General features: G+C 44.4%; 2 long non-coding RNA genes across 2 annotated transcripts in view; one reads left to right on the top strand and one right to left on the bottom strand.

Moving 5' to 3' along the window:
* Positions 1 to 23,704, bottom strand: part of LOC309476343 — a 216,821-nt gene that overhangs the window by 47,128 nt on the left and 145,989 nt on the right. The gene's annotated exons all lie outside the window — the stretch shown is intronic.
* Positions 13,630 to 14,833, top strand: LOC309476345. Its single transcript, XR_014198028.1, has 2 exons — positions 13,630 to 13,783; positions 13,998 to 14,833. It is a non-coding gene; the product is annotated as an uncharacterized lncRNA (long non-coding RNA).

Raw genomic sequence — 23,704 nt, 5'->3', positions numbered from 1 at the left:
CGCAAACCGGTTCTTAGTAAGCTCGTCAGTCGAACCAACTCCGAACTGGCAATAGCTCTAGCTCTGAACCAGCACCCGGTTCTTGTTGGTGGAAAAGGGGTATGTGCGTTTTAATCGCCTTGTACTGCGCCCACAACTTTTTAATTTTTTCCCGAACTTGAAGCGTTGTTCGCTGAATGCTTAGCTTAGCAAGTTCAGCAACGATGTATTTTATAACGTCCTCGTTTCTGCACACGCCGTCAAATTGACGTTGTACCCTTTCTTCTGCCCAAATGCTCAGAAGAGCTTTGGTATCTTCGACAGACCAGTGCAGGCGATTCTCCATTTCGAGCAGCGTTTAATTTTCGCGATATAAAAAAGTGAAATGTGCATCTTGCCGCAGACCATAACTTTCCCTAACACCGATAAACTCCGCCTTTTACCTTGACCACGCCTCTAGCCCGAGCTGGCCCAAGGTATTCGATGGGCCAGAAATCCTGGCCGTTGGCCCCGAGTAAGCCCCGATCAAGCCCTGGAAGTGACAGTGGAAACGCGACTGGCCCTGGCACGCACTAGCACGGCCCGGCCCTGGCCCGACAGTGGAAACGCGGCTATGGTCTTACTTCCTTTGAGTTTACACTGCATTTGTGTTGTTTTAATTCCACTTCCCTATATTGACATCGTCAGCTATTCACTGTTAGATCAGTTCGATTAGGCTACACGAGCTAGATTCACTGGAAACATAGCATACTGAGGACATATACTGGTTACAGCCGTGTAAATGCAACAAGAAGAGCAAAAACATGACGTGTTGTACACTACACTACTTTGAAACCGCAGTGCGCAAGCTTAGAATAAACTGATTACCTGTCATGATTAGGGATGGCCCGATACCGATACTGGCATCGGGGATCGGGCCGATACTGTCCTCAAATACTCGTACTCGTACTCATAAAAATTCGCCGATACCACGCACCGATACCACGTCCATTTTGCGAAACGAAACTGGCCGCCGCGAGTGCTTTGTCGAGGTGAACTGAGGCATAGACGCGCGAGCTGGTCGAGCACATGCCTTAGTTTAAACAGACGAGACATCAGTGGAAAGTTTGTTCAGTCGGATGTCAATGGCAACGAAATTAAACGAGGCATGTAGCTTTAGCTTATTATTAACGTTAACTGACGAGAGAGAGAGACAGAGAGAGAGCGAGAGAGTATGGAGCTTATAATATGACAAAATGATTTGAATTTGAATTGTGTAAATTTGAATTATTTGCAAGTGTAATCTAACTAAATTGAATTTTAGGTGGTAGTTTGAATAGTTCTGAATTTGATTTGTTTTAAACGAATATTGAACGTTTGAAATTTAACAAATTGAAATGTTTTTATGGCTGAATTTTATAGACATGTATTTTCAAACAGCTAGTTTTTTTGTTCTGAATTCGTATAGTGCAAATATTCAGTTTAAAAAAATACAGATTCAAGTTTTCAAGATGAAGAAATTCGGAACTTCAAATTCAGTTTTCTAAAATTCAAGTTCAAAAATTCAAGTTCAAAAATTCAGATCTTACAGAAAGTAGGTCACAGGTCATCCACAGGGAAGAGTAAAGGATCTCAGATAAGTCGAACAGAGCATTTTGGCTGCACTGCAGCAGTTTTCTGCCGCAAACGCGGTGGTGGTTCAAGAGAATCCGTGTATCTTTCGTTCAGTCGTTTTTTTATTTAATATTAAGAGTAGAAAAATGAGAAAACAGCTTGAGTATTAGATTTCTTCTAATATTCTAGTAATAATAGTCCGCTGCAGCAGTTGCACGGAGCTTACAAAACGCGTGTATTGCAACTATAGGCTACATTTAATTTTCTCATCAAACAACTAGACTAGCGAATGGCTCGGCACAACAGAAGAGCCTAGACAGGGCTTTCTCTCTGTGTAGACCAGCAGTTGGTCTGAATTTGCCTATTTTCTCGACTGTATAGGCTAAGTCACGTTTTATCATGAAATACGCTCTGATTTATTCCAAAGTGACTCAGGCATATATAATGCATTTAATGTTAAATAATCTAAATGTTGACTTTCAAAAGTAGGCGCTAAGAAGGCTATTCTCTGTATTTTGGTTCATTTTTGGTGAGCGCCAGAAAGATCTAAAGAGACCGAGACGCGCTAAAGCAGCGCATCATGTTGTTTTATTTATTTTTCAATGGCATGATATTTTGTAGTCATTTTGAATGTACACAAATAAAAATATACATTTTACTGTTTCGGATGATGTCATATTATCTGTATGACTATAAATAACAGAGTATTAAGTTATTTCCCAGCAGTGGAACAAATCCAAGTGATGGCGCTCGCGCATCGCGCTCTCACACAACATAGTAGGATATCAGTTCTGGCGTTGCTTCATATCGCAGACTGTTCATTATCAAAATGAAACACAGTCAACCAAACATATAAAAAGTTATTCTGCATAATTTAATTGGTCTGTTGTACAATATGAAGGGCAAGCTGTGCCGCACACAGTCCTACTTGTTATTCCAAACATTTCCCTTGCTGTGAAGACGCTGATTTAGCCTATAGGCCTACGTGTATTTTGGGACTCGACTGAAGTATGACGCCTTTTTATTTGTATTATAATATAATATATTAAAATACACAATCTTCTGAGTTTTATGATGTAGGCCTTGTGTGTTTTATTAAAATGTAGGCTATTATAATTTACATCTCAAAAGGATGCGCTTTGTGCATTCTCTGACATTATATTTATTTATTTAATTAATATTGAGTATCAATTGATGTTAAACAAAACGGTGTGTTATTTTCTCTGGCAACTAAACTTTCAAAAAAAAAACTTGCAAAAAAGAGCGCAAAAAAAAACTTCCAAAGCAAAGCCATTGTGCGTTCTCTCAGCGCTCCGCAGCTTTTCCACACAGATTTTGAGAACTGGCCAGCTAAAAAAAATAGGCCAAAGAAGTAGACTAACGGCTAGTGTCCGGGAAATGCGAGGTACGTTCATATTTATAAATAAACATAACTGATTTTGTCTACACCTAAATACATTTCCTAATAATAACAGTGATTAAGCCCAAATGTGGGTGGGGGTAATGAACACAATATGTTTTTTTTTTGTTTATTAGTTTTTTTGCCCAAATGGTCTCCACTCTATGCATTTTGTAATAATACAGCAACATTTTTTAACTGACCGTATTTGCCAGAAAATAAGTCGCATGCACATGAGTGCAAGTCACACTGGATCATGTTGAGAGAGAAAGGCGTCATAATTATTATTATTTTTTTATATATTAGCCTATTCAGCAATAGTGTAAAAGACCTGTAAATAAAATACAGCATTTACATGATAAACACTATTAACATGTAGGCTATGTGTTGCCTATTTTACTTTCCCTTATGACAAATGAATGCAAAAAACAACAAGAATGAAAAATAAGTATGTAGGCTAGGCTATAATAAAATAATATATAGGCTACAGACTATAAAAATAGCCTATATTGTGCCCTTTATAAACGCCAAGCCTAAACAAATTTATTTAAATCGAAACGGTCGCGCATCTCTCATTCAGTCAAAAGTTTTCATTGCAATGTAACATGTGGATGCTAACTATTAATATAAAGAAGGCTTCATACTTCAGTCGAGTCCCAAAATACACGTAGGCCTATAGGCTAAATCAGCGTCTTCACAGCAAGGGAAATGTTTGGAGTGGGACTGTGTGTGGCACAGCTTGCCCTTTATATTGTACAACAGACCAATTAAATTATGCAGAATAACTTTTTATATGTTTGGTTGACTGTGTTTCATTTTGATAATGAACAGTCTGCGATATGAAGCAACGCCAGAACTGATATCCTACTATGTTGTGTGAGAGCGCGATGCGCGAGCGCCATCACTTGGATTTGTTCCACTGCTGGGAAATAACTTAATACTCTGTTATTTAGTCATACAGATAATATGACATCATCCGAAACAGTAAAATGTATATTTTTATTTGTGTACATTCAAAATGACTACAAAATATCATGCCATTGAAAAATAAATAAAACAACATGATGCGCTGCTTTAGCGCGTCTCGGTCTCTTTAGATCTTTCTGGCGCTCACCAAAAATGAACCAAAATACAGAGAATAGCCTTCTTAGCGCCTACTTTTGAAAGTCAACATTTAGATTATTTAACATTAAATGCATTATATATGCCTGAGTCACTTTGGAATAAATCAGAGCGTATTTCATGATAAAACGTGACTTAGCCTATACAGTCGAGAAAATAGGCAAATTCAGACCAACTGCTGGTCTACACAGAGAGAAAGCCCTTTCTAGGGTCTTTTGTTGTGCCGAGCCATTCGCTAGTCTAGTTGTTTGATGAGAAAATTAAATGTAGCCTATAGTTGCAATACACGCGTTTTGTAAGCTCCGTGCAACTGCTGCAGCGGACTATTATTACTAGAATATTAGAAGAAATCTAATACTCAAGCTGTTTTCTCATTTTTCTACTCTTAATATTAAATAAAAAAACGACTGAACGAAAGATACACGGATTCTCTTGAACCACCACCGCGTTTGCGGCAGAAAACTACTGCAGTGCAGCCAAAATGCTCTGTTCGACTTATCTGAGATCCTTTACTCTTCCCTGTGGATGACCTGTGACCTACTTTCTGTAAGATCTGAATTTTTGAACTTGAATTTTTGAACTTGAATTTTAGAAAACTGAATTTGAAGTTCCGAATTTCTTCATCTTGAAAACTTGAATCTGTATTTTTTTAAACTGAATATTTGCACTATACGAATTCAGAACAAAAAAACTAGCTGTTTGAAAATACATGTCTATAAAATTCAGCCATAAAAACATTTCAATTTGTTAAATTTCAAACGTTCAATATTCGTTTAAAACAAATCAAATTCAGAACTATTTAAACTACCACCTAAAATTCAATTTAGTTAGATTACACTTGCAAATAATTCAAATTTACACAATTCAAATTCAAATCATTTTGTCATATTATAAGCTCCATAATAGAGCGAGCGCACTTCTGTTGAATGCTCTTGATTGCTGATCGTTCACTCAGCACATGTTATTTGGATGAAAACTAAATCGTATATGTAGCCTAAGTAAAGTAAAACATGAACTGTTACCTGACTGAAGTAACGAGTGGTTCCCTACGTTATTACAGGACGTGTGCAGGTTAAGAAGTTTCATGAACGCAAACATCCGAAGCGCGCGCCCCACAAACCAGCGTCTCAGCGCGAATACTGAATTAAATTGTCTTTCACGTCTTGCGCTTGTACGGACGAATTCACACACAATGTAATAACGCCCGTCTTGGTGAGTATCCTATAGTAAACAAAGTCGGTTATATCTCAAATGAACGTAGCATGTTCAAGTGCGGTCTGTGCGTTCGGTCTTAAAGGGGCAGCAGTTTGATAAACCTGCTTCTGTGTTTTAATGCTAATCAAACAAAGGAGAAATAAATACTCACTGCTCTTGACTAAATAGGCTACCCTTTTCAACTTTAGAAAATATCCATCTATATATAATTCATACAGTAATGAATATGCTTTTTTCACATTTGATTACTTTATTCAAATTTCTGTACTGTTAGATACCCGAAAAACTCTAAAAACACTGTTTATTTCATTTGTAGCCTTTCTTTGTTCTATATTGTATATATTTGTCCTATTTGTAATTCGATTGTTTGTTTTTATTTTGTTACTGACTGCTTACTTGTTTTAAATTCACATTAATTAGGCTGCTAGTTTTTGTTGTAGTATCAAAATTGGATTAAATAATTGATATTTCACTGGTTTTGACAAACATTTGAACCGCTGACCCAGTGGTCAGCACTGAGCCCTGCTGAAGCAGCTCTAAATATGTGCTGTGCTATTAAATGAAAGATGAAATATGATAGAGCAATAGAATGAACAGTGACAGTAGGCTTACAGAAGCTCATACAATGCATTTTAGCAGGCTTAATTAAGCATGAAAATAACTGAAAGAAATATATATATTTGATGAACAAATTAAGCCAACTAATATGATTTATAATCTTTTGGTTTATCTACTAATACATTTAAAAATTACAAATGCAGTGAAAATTCAGGTATCGGTTACGGTATCGGTATCGGCGAGTACCAAAAATTACAGTATCGGTATCGGGCTCGTTCTGCAAAAAGTGGTATCGGGACATCCCTAGTCATGATCTATCATGATGCAATGTTTAGTGTTCAACTATTACGTTTATTTTTCATTGATAAACTTTGTTTTCGTAAACATAGGCCTATTTTAATCTAAAGTGGTAAAAGAATGTTAATTGGCATATATCATTTTGCTCAGTAGGCTAAGTGGAGAGGCACACACTGGTCACGAGAGGGCGCACTTGCTATACAAAACCCTCTCGTTCGGCTGTAATATAATGAAGCTGTCATATAGCCTATTTTTCCCTCCCATCTCATATTTGTTTTTCCATCAACATGTCCCGTTCAGAGGCTCCATAATAAAAAATAAAAAAACAGTGATAAAATATCTTATACATTTTTGTAGGTTCCCTCTGGGTTGAACAACTTTCTTCAGGTCAGATTTGCCAAAACTGTGAAATGGGCAGGAGTGGGTCCGATAAATGCATGTAAAACCATATTTCATAATATTGTGGGAAAATCAAATCATAAATATTAAATAAAAACATAAAATTGTGTTATTCGAGTCGTAATCGTGCAAGTACACAGAACATGAGAATGACAGATATGCACTTATTTAATAAAACAGAAAAAAAAAAATTCATCTGTTAAAGGAGCCTTAAAAAAAAATAAAAAAAAATACACACATTTTATTCTGTAAGCCGTGTTTAACTCTTTCAAATAAGCATCAGCAGGTTCTTGAGTGTTTCGCTCCCGTCACTGAGAGGAAAGAGGAGGGACTGAATCTCATCTTGTGCTTCATTCAGTTTGTCTCAGAGGAATCTTAATAATGTGTCCCACTGCGTCACCAGACCAAAATCCCACTGCACTACTGGCTTTCATTCACACATGCTTTTAAACAGTCGGTCAAATCAAGCGAGAGGTCACGTTTAACTGAGCGTCAGAATGCCTTGTGAAATGGAATAAAAGCAGGCCTTGCTTGAGCGTCAAGATTGAAGATACACAGTATTGGTAGATGAAGAAATGATATAATTAATCATCTCTGACTTCTCTGATCTCTCTAATCTTCACGTGCGAGGGAGAAATGTGTTCCTATCAAACTTTTCAATCTGTAAATATAATACATTTAGTGGGACACCCTTAATTTCGGTCTCTGAAACTTTCCCAGTGGCAAAAACTTACTGTTTTAATTCAAACTTCAAAGCTTGTGTGAGTTAAGGAGATGGTCTCTATGATTCACCCCAATATTAGTGAAACTGGTACAAACATGCCATCACATTAACAGATCCGATTTCCCTGATTGACATTCCTTGGTGGGAATCATGTGAATCAGATATTAAAACAGGGTATTTTTCTCTCTTCTTATCTCTACTTTGGAAGTTTGGAATCTATAGGTAAGCTGTCATACAAAGGTAGAGTTTGCTCCATATCATTACTGGTATAAATGCAAAAACTGTATGAGGTTTGACATGCAGTTTTCCTTTCTGACGCATGTAACACATATGACTACTATTTCTGCATGCCATGCTTAGATTATTTCCATTAACATAGGATCAAAATTAATGTTTAACAGGTAAGGTAAAATATCAACAACAACCAAGCATGCTCAGACTAACTGTTTCTCAAATATTCCCCTTGGCTCCATTCCATTGCAGTCTGACGTAAATATAAAGTGAACCGAGGTAAGGACATCCACCACACTGAAAATCCTCGTCTGTCCACACACTGAGATCAATAAATCATTGATAAACCAACATTTATGAACAGAATTGGTGTATGACAGAGTCAAATTTCTGTGTAATGTGGTAAATCACACCACCGTGGAAAAAAATATTTGAAATGTGCTTTTTATTTGGCTATATTCTGTAAATCTAGTTTCTGATCTGCAATTTTATTATAGCTTTGTGTTTCTAATCATTTGACCCTTAAGGCATTGCCCACGCTCTTACTGTATATTGACTGTGAACAGTAAGAATAGATGATTCACATGTTAGTGAAACTTCAGTTTGATCATTTGTGTTACTTCATCTGACAACCACACATTTAGAGTTAAACAATCAAATCAACAGTTACTCACGACACGATATTTTAGATAATTCATTTAGCTCTGTTTGTTAGAAACTGGACTTTGAAACAACATTAATGTTTACATAATGTTTTCCTTGTTGAATATTTGCAAATAACAAATAAGAATGATGAAATTCCCATCAACCGAATAAATTGGCCAAGGTCATGTTTGCACTGTACAGTGTTTAAAGGTCACGTTAGGTTTGCAATAAAAACGCCTCGGTTACGACTGTAACCTCGGTTCCCTGAAGAGGGAACGAGCGTTGCGTCGAAAAACTGACGCTATGGGAACGCTTTGCGTGATGACGTCTTGAAGCACATGTAAAATCAGTCCAATGGTGTGGCGGAACGTCAGAGGCGGGTGACGTCACGTACCAGGAAACTATAAAAGCCGGCCCAAAACAGAAAACGAAAGCTTCGTAAAAGTCTGAAGTCGAGCTGACAGGCATGAAGGAGATATGGCAGGGCGATGCAACGCTCGTTCCCTCTTCAGGGAACCGAGGTTACAGTCGTAACCGAGGCGTTCCCTTTCAAGGGAACTCCCGTTGCGTCGAAAAACTGACGCTATGGGAACGTCTATACCAACGCCTCCATAGCTACAAATGTCTGTCCTGTGTGTAATCATGTGAGCAGCACTAAGAAGACAAAAACATGAGACCCTGGAGTAGAGTCTAAGTCCAGAGAGTAGAACCTGACGAAGGTGTGCGGTGAGGACCAGCCTGCCGCATCACAGACGTCCTGTAACGATACTCCTGATATAAGGGCCTTAGAGGCCGCCATACTCCTAGTAGAGAGCGACCGGACAGCCAAAGGAGAAGGCTGTCCAGCCGCCTCATAAGCCAGTGAGATAGTCTCAACCACCCACTTGCTCATCCTTTGCTTAGACACTGGACCTCCCTTGTTAGGGGAGCAAAAGTCACTTTCACGCCACAGGGCAGCTCTGTGGACATACGCGTCTAACGCCCGAACAGGGCAAAGCAAATTATTCGTCCTGGTCCGATTTCGAAAGGGAGGAGGACCTCCAAGTGCCACGAAGGAAACGAGATACCAAGGGGTCTTTCCCCACAGACATTCCACCCAAAGGACTGTGGTAAGCACCTATGGCCGCCACATAGACCTTTAAAGTGGACGGGGTCAGACCTGCAGTGAACCGTTCCTGCAGGAACTCCAGCACTGTACCAATTGGGCAGTGGACTGGGTCCAACCGACGGTCACTACACCAAGAAGTGAATACTCTCCACTTCAGGGCATAAAGTTTCCTCGTGGAGGGAGCTCTGGACTGTAGAATGGTCTCAACAACCTCGGTTGAGAGACCTGACTCTATGAGCTGGGCCCCCTCAGAGGCCAAGCCCACAGGTTCCACAGTTCTGGCCGAGGGTGAAATATCGAGCCCTCTGCCTGGGACAGAAGGTCCCTCCTGACGGGTAACTCCAGAGGATGCCCGTCGAGGAGGGACACAATATCGGGAAACCATACTCTGCCCGGCCAGCGCGGGGCTATAAGAAGTAGATGGACCCGGTCCCTGCGAACTCTTTCCAGAACTCCCGGGAGCAGAGCAACTGGGGGAAAGGCGTACAGACGTAGCCTCGGCCATGTCTGTACCATAGCATCCAGTCCCAGAGGAGCTGGATGCGTGAAGGAGAACCAAAGTACACAGTGAGACGTCTCTCGAGACGCAAACAGATCCACTTATAATTTCCATATCAGCTCCACCACCTCGGGGGTGGAGCCACCATTCCCCGGGCCTCGGCCCCTGTCTCGACAGAGTGTCTGCTCCTATATTCTGGACCCCGGGGATGTAGGCTGCCTTGAGTGACAGCAACTTCCCCTGGGACCACAAGAGGATATGGCATGCCAGCGCAAACCCCCTTGATATAGGCGACTACCGACGTGTTGTCCGTATGTACTACACATGGTGTCCCCTGAGACCTGTGATAAAGCTCCTCAGAGCCCGGAAGACAGCTAACATCTCTAGGCTATAGAATGCCAGGAACGATAATGGTCTTCCCACAGACCTTGAGATGAGCGACCCTCAGGATCGCTCCCCAACCCGTGAGGGAAGCATCCGTCGTTAGCAGTTTGCGACGACAAGGAGCTCCCAGCACTGGGCCCTGGGACAGGAACCAAGGTTTCTTCCACATAACCAAGGCACGTAGGCATCACCGCGTGACCTTGATTGTGCGAAATGGGTTGCCCCTCGGGGAAAAACCCTCTGGTCCTGAGCCACCACTGCAGGGGCCTCATGTGCAGCAGTCCAAAAGGTATCCCGTTGGAAGCTGCTGCCATGAGACCCAACAGTCTCTGGAACTGTTTGACAGTGAGTAGCTGGCCTAGCTTTACACTTCTCACAGCTGCCAGGATGGAATCGAAGCGTGGCGATGACAGGCGCGCCTGCATCGACACTGAATCCCAAACCACGCCTAAAAAAGTGGTCCTCTAAAATGGAGAAAGCACACTCTTCTTGGCGTTCAGCCGTAACCCCAACTCTTTCATATGGGCGAGAACAACATCTCGATGTTGAACCGCCATCTAATGCGACTGAGCTAAAATCAACCAATCGTCGATGTAGTTTGTGATGCGAATACCCCGGAGGCGCAGAGGCGCCAGAGCTGCATCCACGCATTTGGTGAAAGTGCGGGGTGATAAAGCCAGGCCGAATGGAAGAACTCGATATTGGTATGCTTTGCCCCCGAAAGCAAACCTCAGGAACTTCCAATGACACGGACGGATGGAAATGCGTCCTTGAGGTCTATCGTGACAAACCAGTCCTCGGACCTGATCTGTGGCACGATTTGTCTCAATGTTAACATTTTGAACTTGAGCTGCATGTACTCGTACAGAACTCGAAGATCTAAAATGGGACGCAATCCCCCGTCCTTTTTTGGAACTATGAAGTACCGGCTGTAAAACCCGGTTTCCCTGTTGGAGGGGGGTACATATTCTATGGCCCCTTTCTCTAACAGAGTGTTTACTTCATGTTCCACAACCAGAACCTGCTCGGGGCCCACCACTGTGGGCAGGACCCCCATAAACCGCGGTGGGCGTTAATAGAATTGTATCTAATACCCTTTTTCCACGGTCTGCAGGACCCAACGAGAAACATTTGACAGTAGCTTCCACGCTGTCAAATATTCTACTAGAGGTACCAGTCTCTCGAGACTGGTTTCTGGATTTTGTTGCTGTTGAGTAGTCGGTTCGTCGCCCTGTAACGGCGCACCGGCAGGGAACGACCAAACAGACTGCTCCAGCACCCTCCTCAGAGGGGGCGGGCATCCCGAGGCCACTACGTTTCCGGGTGGACCTTGAGATATGTGCTCGCCGGAGACCGCTGCGCCCTGTAACACCGGAGGCGGCAGGGTTGGCAGAACGGTCCCCTGAGGGCACCGAAGAGAGACGGCACCGTATTTTTCTCCTGCTGTTGAGTAGTCGGTTCGTCGCCCTGTAACGGCACACCGGCAGGGAATGACCAAACAGACTGCTCTAGCACCCTCCTCAGAGGGGGCGGGCATCCCGAGGCCACTACGTTTCCGGGTGGACCTTGAGATATGTGCTCGCCGGAGACCGCTGCGCCCTGTAACACCAGAGGTGGCAGGGTTGGCAGAACGGTCCCCTGAGGGCACCGAAGAGAGACGGGCACCGTGAAAAGAGGTGTTAACCGCTCTGCTTCGGGGGGACTACCCTCATTTGTCCTGAGCCCTCAGACATCAGGACTTTTCCCCAGCAGCCTTCTTGGCGGTAATAACGGTCCGCAGATCCGTTTTACCCCTCGAAGACTGCTGGGTTTGAGAGCGCCCTCCGTGTCCCCGAGATTTTTGTGGGGGAGCACGGGAGGAAACGCTCTGTTTCTGAGTGGCGCGGTGCTCAGCGCTCTTTTTAGACTGCTCCCGCTCAGCAGCCTCATAGAAAGAACGGCGGGGGAGAAGATTCTGAAGTGCAGCTGCCTGTTTTGAAGCTTCTTGTGACTTCGCTACAGCACTATTAACTGCGTCTCCAAATAACCCTTACGTGGATACTGGTGCATCTAAAAGAACATGTTTTTCTTTGTCCTTTATGTCACTTAAGTTGAGCCACAGATGCCTCTCAGTGGCCACCAGGGCTGCCATAGAGCGGCCGATGGATTTAGCCGTCTCCTTGGTGGCCCTGAGAGACAAATCTGTGGCTCTACGCAGTTCAGACACCGTATCAGCACTAATACCCCCGCCATCCTCAGAATCACCCAATAACTCAGCCTGGTAAGCCTGCATTATGGACATTGTATGTAAACACGCTGCAGCTTGACCGGCGGCGGCATAAGCTTTATGAACCAGGGAAGATGTAACTTTTACTGGCTTGGATGGAAGTGCAGGAGCCTTCAGAGAAGATGCCGTTGCTGGAGAGAGATAGCTCGCGAGCGTCTCTTCCACCCTCGGCATCTCCCCATAACCATGCTCTTTATAATTGTGAATGGATGAATAGTGTGATGTTTGTGCAGTATACACTTGATATGACACTGGTTTCCCCCACGATCTCGACACCTCAGTGTGGAGATCGGGGAAAAACGGAAGGCTTCTGCACTGAGGCTGTGCACGAGATGGCAGGAAACGTTCGTCGAGCTTGCTTTTCGAACGAGCGCCCTGCCTATCTTCTGGCCACTCAATAGATAATCGCTCGACAGCTCTAGTGATAACATCAAGCAATTCTTCAAACGCATGATACTGAGGTGGCGAATCCTCAGACTCAGCGTCAATACTAACAACGTCCAACTCCTCAGAGCTGGACAATTGCAGTATTGGTGCCTCCATCGGGGGGGAAGAAACCGCAACGCGTGCTTCCACACCCTGATGAGAGGCACTGGATCTATCAGAAGGAGGCTGAGATAAGGCAGAGCCCGTCTCAACATCCACTGATAGATCCATTTGCGAACCCCAGGTCTGTGATTGCCGCCGTGCCTCGGCAGCGGCGGGACCAGAGCCCTGGGGAACGCGATCGGGATCGGATCACGATCGCGGGATCGCGATCGTGAACCGAGCCAAGCGGGATCGGAGCGAACGCAATGGAAGCGCCTCGCAATGCACACAGTCACCACCCTCGAGTGCTGACTGGGCATGCTCCTCACCCAAACACAAAGAGTGTGAGTATCACCTCCCGTTAAATAACGCGGGCAGGGATGGACACACACTCTAAACTGCTGCTTGCTCGCCATACTGAATATATATATATATATGATATAGACAGACAACACCAAATATACAGACAGATTTCACACAGAGCGCAACTGAAGACTCAGAAAGCTTTCGTTTTCTCTTTTGGGCCGGCTTTTATAGTTTCCTGGTACGTGACGTCACCCGCCTCTGACGTTCCGCCACACCATTGGACTGATTTTACATGTGCTTCAAGACGTCATCACGCAAAGCGTTCCCATAGCGTCAGTTTTTCGACGCAACGGGAGTTCCCTTGAAAGGGAACTCCAGCGATACTGACGGACAACACTGAAGTCTAAACTTGTGTTTGGAGCAAGTTTCATCAGTATTTTCTGTGGTTTGTTCATTACCGTGCTGTTCATTACCGTAAAGCCTTTAGGCAAAAGAAGACAATAAAATATTCATTTAACCACAACAACAAGGTAAGAGCTTAAGAACTTTACTCAGCAAGTATAGAAAGCAAGAAATTTGTCTTAAACACAAATACAAGACTGCAACCGTGTGTGTACGAAACAGTGCACAGCTGGGTTAAAGTAAAAAAAGAAGGGTCTCAACAGTATTTTCTTAATCACAACCAAACTGCTTTATTAAGTCAAATGTCAGTAAAGGTGTTTTGATGTGTGTATTGTTCAGCAGGTCATGGAGATTCATCAGTCTGCTGTGATTCTGCTGCTGGTCTTGTGTGTGTCGTTCTCTACTCATGCTCTAACCGGTCATCAATATTTCGTCAATCAGCATGTGGGTCGTGGTATGAGTGTGCAGGACTGTGCCAGAGAAATGAGAAGGAGACATATAAATAGACCTGGCAGTGACTGCAAAGCTTTCAACACATTCATACAAGCAAATGAAGAATATATTAACAACGTTTGTCGCGCAGGAGGAACTCCAAAGGGCGATGACCAGTTTGAGAGCAACCAGCCTTTTCCTGTGGTCACATGTAGATTAGATCCTACGTCTAGACCCCCAAACTGTGTCTATACAGGGAAGTTGATCGATAGCCATTATATAATGTTGAAGTGTTTCCAACACTTGCCTGTACATTATGTACGGTAAAGTACAGATGACTGGCTGAATAGAGCATCACAGAGCTTCATTTGCTAATCATTTGTTCACTTCTCCTTTCCCATCTTTCTTTGTTTCTCAAGTGCAAAAAGAGAAAAAAGTGAGTCAATCATGAAGCCAAAAATAAAATAGATGAATAAATACAAAATACAAATAGAAAATGTAAACCTCTGTCTTTATGAACTCTGATGAACGAGAATATCTTCACTGTCTCTCATCATTTACCTTAAATGAGCATAATGTTAAAAATATCTTTACAATATTTCTTTAATTTGATGTTATATTCTTCACTTCTCCATGCATGTCTCTGTGTGCAATAGTGCTTTTCATGTGCAAGATTCAGCTAGTCTACTGAATTTAAGCACTCTGTTAACAGTTTTTGAGCATTAAAAAACTTTTTAATGGGAGTAGTGAATGAGAAAAAACAGACGAGGGAAGAAAGGCACATGTTTTTCCACCTGTCTAATCCTCAATAAAACTTCTCTACGACCTTTAAACTTGTCTGATGGATTGACTTTCATCTCAACAACACTAATTGAAAATAACCATTTACTTAATTTATTTGTCTTTACTTTTATTCAAAGTGTAAATGACAAGTTACCAACCACTTATATATATATATCCACACATTAAAATCAATGCATTTTAATGAATGATTTTCTAACCTAGTTGTTTTATGAAAACATCTGTAATATTTGGAGCCAGTGGTTCTCGAAGAGTCCCCCTACGGAGAGAGAATTGTGTCTTTATTACATGCGAGAAAATAAATGATCTGAGAGAAAAAAAAAGTTTGAGAGAAAAAGTTATCACACTGATAGCAAAAAAGCATTTCATGAGAGAAAAAATAATATTTGAGAGAAAAAGTTTTCATACCAATAGCAAAAAATAATAATATTTGAGACTAAAAAAAGTTTTGAGAGAAAGTATTTTCTCATAGAACATAAAAAATTATTTCTGAGAAAAAAAAAATCTCTCTCAAAATACTTTGAAAAAAACGCTCAAATATATATTTTGCTATCAGTGTGAAAACATTTTCTCTAAAAAAAAAAGTGTTTCTCTCAAAACGCTTTTCTTTGCTCTCGATGCAATTTCTTGCTCTCGTGTCAGATTTTGCTTTCACTGTGAAAATTGTGTCATGGGCGGGGCCACGTTCCTATTGGCCAGTCGGGTGAGCATCGTCTGGTCTTGGGAGTCGAACTGAATCATTACACCATTGTTCGGTTCACCGGCATAGATGCCGCCTCTGCCTTATTTGAGCACGGACACTCCAATGTTTGGGTAAGATGATTCACGGTGATCATATGCCTGGTTCAGATTACAAGATTTTTGTGTCTGTTACGATAGTCACTGTGTCAGATTACACGATTTTGACTCCTAAAATCTTGTCATGTCGTGGATGGACAAGAAATATGTCAGACTACACGTTTCCGACCAGTCACCGCGAGCCGTCTCACGCACACATTAACTCGCACATACACACACTCTCACTGTGCTCGCTCGCTCACTCACTCGCGCGCACACACACACACACACACACACACACACACTGTAGCTCGCTCACTCACTCGCGCGCACACACACACACACACACACACACACACACTGTAGCTCGCTCACTCACTCGCGCGCACACACACACACACACACACACACACACACACTGTAGCTCGCTCACTCACTCGCGCGCACACACACACACACACACACACACACACACACACTGTAGCTCGCTCACTCACTCGCGCACACACAATCGCTCACTCGCACACACACAATTGCTCTCGCACGCGCGCACACACACACTCACTGTCGCTCACTCGCGCACACACTCGCTGTTTCTTGCACTCTCACACACACACTCACTCGTCTTGCTCACATACTCACTCTTGACGGAACCCGTCGTGGAGGACCGTTAAGCCGGGTTTTCGCCTGGAAAGCTCTATAGAAATCTGGCACGAACGAAGTTAAACTGAGAGAGCGTGATGTTCACAGACACCAGAATGAACGAGTTCACAGTATCGTTCATCAGGCAGTAATAGGCTACTTTCAGTTCACGTTTACCCAAAATATGAACGCATTCAGGCACAACCCTGATAGTGCTCTATCCTACCTATAGTGAGAGATACAGATGCTAAACACATTAATAACAATCATTTTAGGTTATAATTCAGTTTTAAACAGGAAATGTATCATATTGACCTTAAAACAAAATAGTTTATTCTGAGTCCGATCAAACTGTACAGGAGGTTGTATGATGAACTAGGGCTGGGCCTGGGCGATATATCGGATGACATTGTTCGCATCTCGTCAGTAAAGCCGGTTCCTTGATTAGTAGTAAATCGCCTTCACCTGCTTTCAAATGGAGCGGCATTTACTACACAGAGCCGTAGTTCACTGACAAGCTGAGCCATATCGCATTAATTTTCGCAGGCAATACGTCCGTGATCATCTAAGATCACCGTGAATCATCTTACCCAAACATTGGAGTGTCCGTGCTCAACTAAGGCAGAGGCGGCATCTATGCCGGTGAACCAAACAATGGTGTAATGATTCAGTTCGACTCCCAAGACAAGACGATGCTCACCCGACTGGCCAATAGGAACGTGGCCCAGCCCATGACACAATTTTCACAGTGAAAGCAAAATCTGACACGAGAGCAAGAAATTGCATCGAGAGCAAAGAAAAGCGTTTTGAGAGAAACACTTTTTTTTTTTTTTTTGAGAAAATGTTTTCACACTGATAGCAAAATATATATATTTGAGAGTTTTTTTCAAAGTATTTTGAGAGAGATTTTTTTTTTTTTTCAGAAATTATTTTTTATGTTCTATGAGAAAATACTTTCTCTCAAAACTTTTTTTAGTCTCAAATATGATTATTTTTGCTATTGGTATGAAAACTTTTTCTCTCAAATATTTTTTTTCCTCTCATGAAATGCTTTTTTGCTATCAGTGTGACAACTTTTTCTCTCAAACTTTTTTTTTTTCTCTCAGATCATTTCATTTATTCATTTTTAGCTGACGCTTTTATACAAAGCGACTTACAATTGCTATATATGTCAGAGGTCGCACGCCTCTGGAGCAACTAGGGGTTAAGTGTCTTGCTCAGGGACACATTGGTGTCTCACAGTGGATTCGAACCCGGGTCTCTCACACCAAAGGCATGTGTCTTATCCATTGCGCCACCACATCATTTATTTTCTCGCATGTAATAAAGACACAATTCTCTCTCCATAAGTGAACAACTGTCAACTATAATCGAGACCACGTCAAAGTGACTGACAGAGAACATCTCAGTTACTATAGTAACCTCTGTTCCCTAATGGAGGGAATGAGACGTGGTGTCCCTCCTGTCACAATGTTGAACTGTCTGCTGAAATGGCCGGGACAAGCTCTTGCTGAGTGAGTGGATGCACACCAGATCCTTTCATGCAAATTCCACTCACCAATTCTCATTGGCCTTTTCTGAAGTCTCAGAGGTGTTTAGGGATCTGAAGTCTCAGAGGTGTTTAGGGATCTGAAGTCTCAGAGGTGTTTAGGGATCTGAAGTCTCAGAGGTGTTTAGGGATCTGAAGTCTCAGAGGTGTTTAGGGATCTGAAGTCTCAGAGGAGTTAGGGATCTAAAGTCTCAGAGGTGTTTAGGGATCTGAAGTCTCAGAGGTGTTTAGGGATCTGAAGTCTCAGAGGTGTTTAGGGATCTGAAGTCTCAGAGGTGTTTAGGGATCTGAAGTCTCAGAGGTGTTTAGGGATCTGAAGTCTCAGAGGAGTTAGGGATCTAAAGTCTCAGAGGTGTTTAGGGATCTGAAGTCTCAGAGGTGTTTAGGGATCTGTGACCCCTGTGTCAGTCATTTACATCACGTCTCATTCCCTCCATCAGCGAACGGAGGTTTCAATAGTAACCGAGACGCTAAACAGAGACAAAATATATATTTTATTTAATTTTTCTCTGTTGTAACGGAGTAACTATAACCATCTTTGTTTGATAATTGCAATTTTAAGTTTTTCTTGATTTCTCCCAGTGTTGTGCTCTTCTTTGAGTAAGTCTACCTTTAACTTTAAACCTTTAATTAGCTCTTAACTCATATTCCTTCATCAGATAAATATCCATTAACCCTCACCCTTTTAAACCAGCAACATGAAGCATAACTGAGAACTTCATCAGGTTTCCAATGAGAGATATATTAAGTATCATTTAACAAAGTTATGCGTGTCAGCCTGAGCAACTCACAGACAGTCTCCTTCTCATATTTTTCTCCTAAGGAAAATACTGTAATCTCACAACTGTGTGAGTGTTTTATCTGTGCTGGACTGAGAAACTGTTTGATGTTATCTTGTTTAAATATCTTATGTTAGCATTGCAATGTTGTCTTTATCAAACTGTGTGATCTATGTCATCATACATTATGAAAGATGTGCAACTCTGAGCAACTCTCTCAGGCTGAATCATGCTAATCACAAAAAACCTCAAATGATGAAATTATGATACTGATATATGATTAGTTACCCGTAGTGTGAAGTGTGTCTTTATCTGTAAGGGAATGCACACAGTTCCCTTTCAAGGGAACTCCCGTTGCGTCGAAAAGCTGACGCTATGGGAACGCTTTGCGTGATGACGTCTTGAAGCACATGTAAAATCAGTCCAATGGTGTGGCGGAACGTCAGAGGCGGGTGACGTCACGTACCAGGAAGCTATAAAAGCCGGCCCGAAACAGAAAACGAAAGCTTTCTGAGTCTTCAGTTGCGCTCTGTGTTGAATCTGTCCTTGTTATTTGGTGTTGTCTGTCTATATTATATATATATATATATATTCAGTATGGCGAGCAAGCAGCAGTTTAGAGTGTGTGTCCATCCCTGCCCGCGTTATTTAACGGGAGGTGATACTCACACTCTTTGTGTTGTTTGTTTGGGTGAGGAGCATGCCCAGTCAGCACTCGAGGGTGGTGACTGTGTGCATTGCGACGCGCTTCCATTGCGTTCGCTCCGATCCCGCTTGGCTCGGTTCACGATCGCGATCCCGCGATCGTGATCCGATCCCGATCGCGTTCCCCAGGGCTCGGGTCCGGCAATCACAGACCTGGGGTTCGCAAATGGATCTATCAGTGGATGTTGAGACGGGCTCTGCCTTATCTCAACATCCTTCTGATAGATCCAGTGCCTCTCATCAGGGTGTGGAAGCACGCGCTGCGGTTTCTTCCCCCCCGATGGAGGCACCAATACTGCAATTGTCCAGCTCTGAGGAGTTGGACGTTGTTAGTATTGAAGCTGAGTCTGAGGATTCGCCACCTCAGTCTCACGCTTTTGAGGAATTGCTCGATGTTGTCACGAGAGCAGTTCACAGATTATCTATTGAGTGGCCAGAGGATAGGCAGGACGTTCGTTCGAAAAGTAAGCTCGACGAACGCTTCCTGCCATCTCGTACACAGCCTCAGCGAAGAAGCCTTCCGTTTTTCCCCGATCTCCACACCGAGGTGTCGAAATCGTGGGGAAAACCGGTTATATACAGAGTGTATGCACCACAAACATCCCACTATTCTTCCATTCACAAATATAAAGAATATGGTTATGGGGAGATGCCGAAGGTGGAGGAGACGCTTGCGAGCTATCTCTCTCCAGCAACGGCATCTTCCCTGAAAGCTCCTTCACTTCCCTCTAAGCCAGTAAAATTCACATCATCTCTGGTTCATAAATCGTATGCAGCCGCTGGTCAAGCTGCAGCGTGTCTGCATACGATGTCTATTATGCAAGCCTATCAGGCAGAATTATTGGGGGATTTAGAGGAGGGCGGGGGAATTGGTCCTGACACAGTGGCTGAACTACGCAGAGCCACAGATCTGTCTCTCAGGGCCACCAAGGAGACCGCTAAATCAATCGGGCGGTCTATGGCAGCCCTGGTGGCCACTGAGAGGCATCTGTGGCTCAATTTGAGCGATATAAAAGAGAAAGAAAAGCACGTTCTCTTAGATGCTCCGGTTTCCACTGTTGGTTTATTTGGTGATGCAGTAATCAGTGCGGTAGCTAAATCTCAGGAAGCTGCTAAACAGGCAGCTGCATTACAAAAACTTCTCCCCCGCCGTTCTTTCATTGAGGCTGCTGAGCGGGAGCAGCCTCACTCCTCTAAAAAGAGCGCTGAACTTCGTGCCACTCAAAAACAGAGTGTGTCCTCTCGTGCTCCCCCACAAAAATCTCGGGGACACGGAGGGCGCTCTCAAACCCAGCAGTCTTCGAGGGGTAAAACGGATCTGCGGACCGTTATTACCGCCAAGAAGGCTGCTGGGGAAAAAGTCCTGATGTCTGAGGGCTCAGGACAAATGAGGGTAGTCCCCCCGAAGCAGAGCGGTTAACACCTCTTTTCACGGTGCCCGTCTCTCTTCGGTGCCCTCAGGGGACCGTTCTGCCAACCCTGCCACCTCTGGTGTTACAGGGCGCAGCGGTCTCCGGCGAGCACATATCTCAAGGTCCACCCGGAAACGTAGTGGCCTCGGGATGCCCGCCCCCTCTGAGGAGGGTGCTAGAGCAGTCTGTTTGGTTGTTCCCTGCCGGTGCGCCGTTACAGGGCGACGAACCGACTACTCAACAGCAGGAGAAAAATACGGTGCCGTCTCTCTTCGGTGCCCTCAGGGGACCGTTCTGCCAACCCTGCCGCCTCTGGTGTTACAGGGCGCAGCGGTCTCCGGCGAGCACATATCTCAAGGTCCACCCGGAAACGTAGTGGCCTCGGGATGCCCGCCCCCTCTGAGGAGGGTGCTGGAGCAGTCTGTTTGGTCGTTCCCTGCCGGTGCGCCGTTACAGGGCGACGAACCGACTACTCAACAGCAACAAAATCCAGAAACCAGTCTCGAGAGACTGGTACCTCTAGTAGAATCTTTGACAGCGTGGAAGCTACTGTCAAATGTTTCTCGTTGGGTCCTGCAGACCGTGGAAAAAGGGTATTAGATACAATTCTATTAACGCCCACCGCGGTTTATGGGGGTCCTGCCCACAGTGGTGGGCCCCGAGCAGGTTCTGGTTATGGAACAGGAAGTAAACACTCTGTTAGAGAAAGGGGCCATAGAATATGTACCTCCCTCCAACAGGGAAACCGGGTTTTACAACCGGTACTTCATAGTTCCAAAAAAGGACGGGGGATTGCGTCCCATTTTAGATCTTCGAGTTCTGTACGAGTACATGCAGCTCAAGTTCAAAATGTTAACCTTGAGACAAATCGTGCCACAGATCAGGTCCGAGGACTGGTTTGTCACGATAGACCTCAAGGACGCATATTTCCATCCGTCCGTGTCATTGGAAGTTCCTGAGGTTTGCTTTCGGGGGCAAAGCATACCAATATCGAGTTCTTCCATTCGGCCTGGCTTTATCACCCCGCACTTTCACCAAATGCGTGGATGCAGCTCTGGCGCCTCTGCGCCTCCGGGGTATTCGCATCACGAACTACATCGACGATTGGTTGATTTTAGCTCAGTCGCATTAGGTGGCGGTTCAACATCGAGATGTTGTTCTCGCCCATATGAAAGAGTTGGGGTTACGGCTGAACGCCAAGAAGAGTGTGCTTTCTCCATTTTAGAGGACCACTTTTTTAGGCGTGGTTTGGGATTCAGTGTCGATGCAGGCGCGCCTGTCATCGCCACGCTTCGATTCCATCCTGGCAGCTGTGAGAAGTGTAAAGCTAGGCCAGCTACTCACTGTCAAACAGTTCCAGAGACTGTTGGGTCTCATGGCAGCAGCTTCCAACGGGATACCTTTTGGACTGCTGCACATGAGGCCCCTGCAGTGGTGGCTCAGGACCAGAGGGTTTTTCCCCGAGGGGCAACCCATTTCGCACAATCAAGGTCACGCGGTGATGCCTATGTGCCTTGGTTATGTGGAAGAAACCTTGGTTCCTGTCCCAGGGCCCAGTGCTGGGAGCTCCTTGTCGTCGCAAACTGCTAACGACGGATGCTTCCCTCACGGGTTGGGGAGCGATCCTGAGGGTCGCTCATCTCAAGGTCTGTGGGAAGACCATCATCGTTCCTGGCATTCTATAGCCTAGAGATGTTAGCTGTCTTCCGGGCTCTGAGGAGCTTTATCACAGGTCTCAGGGGACACCATGTGTAGTACATACGGACAACACGTCGGTAGTCGCCTATATCAAGGGGGTTTGCGCTGGCATGCCATATCCTCTTGTGGTCCCAGGGGAAGTTGCTGTCACTCAAGGCAGCCTACATCCCCGGGGTCCAGAATATAGGAGCAGACACTCTGTCGAGACAGGGGCCGAGGCCCGGGGAATGGTGGCTCCACCCCCGAGGTGGTGGAGCTGATATGGAAATTATAAGTGGATCTGTTTGCGTCTCGAGAGACGTCTCACTGTCCACTTTGGTTCTCCTTCACGCATCCAGCTCCTCTGGGACTGGATGCTATGGTACAGACGTGGCCGAGGCTACGTCTGTACGCCTTTCCCCCAGTTGCTCTGCTCCCGGGAGTTCTGGAAAGAGTTCGCAGGGACCGGGTTTGCCTGCTTTTTATAGCCCCGCGCTGGCCGGGCAGAGTATGGTTTCCCGATATTGTGTCCCTCCTCGACGGGCATCCTCTGGAGTTACCCGTCAGGAGGGACCTTCTGTCCCAGGCAGAGGGCTCGATATTTCACCCTCGGCCAGAACTGTGGAACCTGTGGGCTTGGCTTCTGAGGGGGCCCAGCTCATAGAGTCAGGTCTCTCAACCGAGGTTGTTGAGACCATTCTACAGTCCAGAGCTCCCTCCACGAGGAAACTTTATGCCCTGAAGTGGAGAGTATTCACTTCTTGGTGTAGTGACCGTCGGTTGGACCCAGTCCACTGCCCAATTGGTACAGTGCTGGAGTTCCTGCAGGAACGGTTCACTGCAGGTCTGACCCCGTCCACTTTAAAGGTCTATGTGGCGGCCATAGGTGCTTACCACAGTCCTTTGGGTGGAATGTCTGTGGGGAAAGACCCCTTGGTATCTCGTTTCCTTCGTGGCACTTGGAGGTCTTCCTCCCTTTCGAAATCGGACCAGGAGGCGAATAATTTGCTTTGCCCTGTTCGGGCGTTAGACGCGTATGTCCACAGAGCTGCCCTGTGGCGTAAAAGTGACTTTTGCTCCCCTAACAAGGGAGGTCCAGTGTCTAAGCAAAGGATGAGCAAGTGGGTGGTTGAGACTATCTCACTGGCTTATGAGGCGGCTGGACAAGCCTTCTCCTTTGGCTGTCCGGTCGCTCTCTACTAGGAGTATGGCGGCCTCTAAGGCCCTTATATCAGGAGTATCGTTACAGGACGTCTGTGATGCGGCAGGCTGGTC

The sequence above is a fragment of the Leuciscus leuciscus genome (assembly GCF_965113295.1).
Source record: "Leuciscus leuciscus genome assembly, chromosome: 15".
NCBI classification, from domain to species: Eukaryota; Metazoa; Chordata; class Actinopteri; order Cypriniformes; family Leuciscidae; genus Leuciscus; species Leuciscus leuciscus.
This window is presented reverse-complemented; position numbering and strand designations above follow the sequence as displayed.